Here is a 4,692-nt window from a genome sequence, read left to right as displayed (position 1 = left end):
CTTACAGTCTGGAGGCTAGGAAGTCCAGGAACACAGGGCTGGCATCTGGTGAAAGCTTTCTTACTGCATTGTAACATGGCAGAGGATATCTTATGGCAAGGATGTGGAAGTATGTGAGTTCAGGTGTCTCTTGCTCTTTTTATGAAGGCACCAATCCCTTCACAGAGCCTCACCTTCAAGACCTCATCTAACCCTAATTTTTACTTCCTAAAGGTCCCATTTCCCAATACTATCAACATATGAGTTTGGGGATTAGGTTCCCAACACATGAACTTTTTGAAGGGCATATTCAAACAAAATAGCACACAGCTTGCTAAAGTCACATGGCTGGGAAGAACAGGGTTTAAGGCCAGAGCCTAGGCCCTTTCCCTAACACAATGCACTTCATTCCACAAATCATCTCCAGGCTAGAAATACTGGGGTCTTGCTTTCTCTTCTATGTACTTGAAGGGGCAGTTATATTTAATGAGTTAGGTACCCTGTCACTGTAGGTAAGTGAACTATATAAAAATGAATGCTATTAATATTGAATTAAAGTTTTTCTTTGTAGGCTCAATGAGGGAAATCTGCATGAAAAAATCCCTAAATACCTAAGTTGTGAAAATAGAATTAGAATTTATATTCTGTTGACATGAAAGATAGACAAACTTGTAGAAAACTCAGTGTGATGAGCAATGGGATTGAGGAGATATTTGCAAATTTCATATATTTAGGATTAACTTTACTTTTTCATTTGCTTAGCCTGCTTCTAGCCATGATGATAATTCTTTATTTTTCTTCTAGATGGAACATCTTTCTCTTTCAACTTCAGAATCTTTACTGAGAGAAAATTCGTTGCAGAGTTGTTTCTTTTTCATTAGATTTCTAAAAATCTGTGAGTCAGGGACTAAAAATTGTGCTTCAAAGACCACTTTCTTTGCTATAATAGAATGACTGGGTTTTAGCTGTGAAACTGGATCCTAGAAAAAAGAATGCTGAAACTTCTAAAACTCCCTTTCAGTCAGATGTGGTCATGTGACTAAGCACTAGCCCATGAGATATAAGGAGTGGGTATGTCGGGGTAAGGTGGGGAGGGCTGGCTTCTGAAACCCATTCCTAAAGGAGGAGTGACCTCCTTATCCCTACTTCCTTTCTTCATCCTGCTGCTCAAAGGATAGGTTAAGATGAGCCATCTGGAACCATGTGGCTAAGGGCTGATGGAGAAATGAGAAAGAGGCCTTGGTCTTTTGGTGACTTGGCAAAGCAGGTCTGTTTTATCAGCTTGTTATGGTGAAATTGCAATAAATAACCAAGTTGATTTTAAGCAGGAGACAGAACCATTTTATTTACCAGCTGGTGGTCCGGATTCACCAGCTGGCAGGCCAAGGGGCAGGCTGCAAGTCTTTGACCCCCTCCAAGGGTTAGAGCACACGTTTATATTCTGAAACCACATTAATCATAAGTGGCTGTTGCTATGATTCAAAACTATAAACAAACATGAGATCTAAAATTGTAAGCAGAAAGGAAAGTGGGTCAAAATGATCCTAGTGGAGTACAAGTAAAAGAATGGTTACTAACACTAGACAAACATTCTCTGGCAGAGTACATTGCCCAAGAAAAATGTGAACCAAAAAGAGAACAATTTTACTTTGTAAAATGTTTGCCATTTTGTGTTGCCAAACATGCTATGCTAAGCAACTTTTGATGGGTACAGAGGTAGGGTATTCCCACAGGACAAGCATTTCTTACATGACATGGATTCTTAGGGTAAAATAGAGTTTGTCTGGTCATTGCCCATATAGCTTGGCCCATAACAAGCTTTCTACACCATGACTAGAAAGAAATGAACTTCTATCTTATTGAAACCACTGCCATTTTTGGCCTATGAAACAGGCAGCCAAATTTACATATCCCATAATACAAATTAAGAGAGGGAATTATTTTTAGTTTGGACAGTTTTGGAAACAAACATGGAATCAGAAAATTGTCTTATGTGTATATAAAATATTCCTATGTGGCTAAACTTTACAATATAGACCAATGGACAAAAGCAAAGAGAAAGTGCCGAGTTCTGTGAGTCAGGATTGATTTTATTGAGTATCAGCACTGAAAATATTAGGTAGTCAGGTCTTTCACAATCAGTTCATTTGGATCAGGTGAGTATTTCAAGCAATGGCATTACTGATAGACTCTCATCAAGGCAGCAACAATCTACTATCTAATTTATCTTGCGTTTGAGAGACTATTTGATGATACTGAAGAGGGTGATTTTAGAAGGAACATCTGACCTGTTAATAGTTTAAGAAGATTTTAAGCCAGCCTCAAGTTGCAGTAAATCTCAAACCTTATCATTCAAATTAAACAAATGTTCGTACTTCATTTTATATTTGGGTTCTATTGAAAGGTTTAAGGAAAGAGAGTTACCTGAAGAGGTTGGGAGCCAGGGGGAGCAAGGCTGAGAGAGTAAACCAGAGAATGGGGAAGCCATGAGATAAGCTGGGAAAGGACCACCAAGCGGAAGTTGACTTGATCAAAGGATGGTCCCAATCTCTGAGCTTCCTAGGGCACTTTACTATGTTAATTAAACACTATCTTAGGATGTCACCATATAGGCTGTGGGACATGTGGCAAAACCAGACCTTTTGTTTTGTGCCTTTCCCAAAGTAATAATTTACTCCTTTTCCAGTCTGTATGATGACTTGGAAAATAAAATAAATAACTCAGTTTACAAGCATGCGTGCATACTCATTCATCTGTGATAAGTGCCTCAGTATTTATTGGTATTTACTGAGCACCAGAAACTGTGCTTGTGCATTTCCCCACACATTAACCACCACAATTCCTACAGCCATCTGTGAGGTGGGTATTTTATTACCTCCAATTTACAAATGAAGAACAAGAGACCATTTTTGAGTGCTCTCTATTTGTAAGGTGCTTCAAATACATTATCCTATTTATTTTAATTAATTAAATTTTAAGTTAAAATTTTTTATTGTATACATTTAAAGTGTATATATTTAAAGTGATGTTTTGATGTGCATTACATAGTGAAATTGTTACTGCAGTCAAGCTGATTAATATATCCATCATCTTACAGTTAGCTTTGTTTTAGTGGTTATAGCACCAAAAATCTATTCTCTTAGAACATTTCCAATATACCATACAATATTTTCTAAAAATTTATTCTAATTTGTTATATATGACAGCAGAATGCATTTCAATTTATATTACAAATATAAAGACAGTTTTTCATATCTCTGGTTGTACACAATGTAGAGTCACACAATTTGTGTCTTCATATATGTACTTAGAGTAATGATGTTCATCTCATTTCACTACTTTTCCTACCCCCTGCCCCCTCCATTCTCCTCCCTCTCCTTTGCCCTATCTAGAGTTCATCTATTCTTCCCACGCATCACCCCTATCCCCATTATGAATCAGCATCCTTGTATCAGAGAAAACATTCAACATTTGTTTTTTGGGGGAGGATTGGTTTGCTTCACTTAGCAGTATATTCTCCAACTCCATCCATTTACCTGCAAATGCCATGATTTTATTCTCTTTTAATGCTGAGTAATGTTCCATTGTGTTTATACGATATTTTCTTTATCCATTCATCTACTGAAGGGCATCTAGATTGGCTCCACTGTTTAGCTAAAAATATGGAACGCTTCACAGATTTGCCTGACATCCTTGCACGTGGGCCATGCTAATCTTCTCTGTATCATTCCAATTTTAGCATATGTGCTGCCAAAGTGAGCACCATACAATATTATTAGCTAGAGCCCTTGTGCTGTACTTTAGACCTCTAGATTTATTTGTCCTATATAACTGCAACTTTGAGCTCTGACCAGTATCTCCCTGCTTTTCCCTCTCCTCTCTGCTGCCACCTTTGGTAACTGCCCTTCTGATCTGTTTCTATGTATTTGACTCTTGAAGATTCCACATATAAGAGAGATCATACACTGTTTTTCTTTCTGTGTCTGGCTTATTTCACTTAACCAGTCTTCCAGGTTCATCTGCATAGTCACAAATGGCAGGATCTCCTTTATAACATCTGAATACATCACTTTAGAATATAAAACATTATTATATATGATAGACATTACATAACATTATAATGTATAGGTAGAATATAATAATATGTATATGATTATACCTTATATAATATATACTATATATTACCATATAATATGATAAATATTCATATATCATGGAACATTTATATATATGTAAAATATCATTTTTACATATAAATATTGTAGATGTGAACATTTCTTTACCTAGTCCTCCATTGATAGATATTTATGTTGTTTCCATATCTTGGTCTAAATTTAAGACCTGAAACTGTAAAACTCCTAACAGGAGTGAAAGGGAAAGCTTCTTGACATTGGCAATGATTTTTTTTTTAATATGACACCAAAACCATATGCAACAGAGGCAAAAACAGTGGGACTACAATCAAACTTAAAAACCTCTTTTCAGTGAAGAAGCAATCAGTAACATGAAAGACAGTCTACAGATTGGGAGAAAATATTTGTTGGCCATCTATCTGATAATGGGTTAATATCCAAAATATTCAAGGAACTCACGTAGCTCCATAACATAAAAACAACCTGACTGAGAACTAGGCAAAGGACTTAAATAGACATTTTTCCAAAGAAGACATACAAAAGGCCAACAGGTATATGAAGAGGTGCTAACATCACTATT

At 36.4% G+C, this 4,692-nt stretch overlaps 1 non-coding gene across 1 annotated transcript; it reads right to left on the bottom strand.

Moving 5' to 3' along the window:
- Positions 1 to 3,635: 3,635 nt before the first annotated feature.
- LOC113189628 (U6 spliceosomal RNA) lies at positions 3,636 to 3,742 on the bottom strand. The gene has a single exon (XR_003301665.1). It is a non-coding gene; the product is annotated as a U6 spliceosomal RNA (small nuclear RNA).
- Between the last annotated feature and the right edge of the window lie 950 nt (positions 3,743 to 4,692).

The sequence above is a fragment of the Urocitellus parryii genome, chromosome 5, assembly GCF_045843805.1.
Source record: "Urocitellus parryii isolate mUroPar1 chromosome 5, mUroPar1.hap1, whole genome shotgun sequence".
NCBI lineage: Eukaryota > Metazoa > Chordata > Mammalia > Rodentia > Sciuridae > Urocitellus > Urocitellus parryii.
This window is presented reverse-complemented; position numbering and strand designations above follow the sequence as displayed.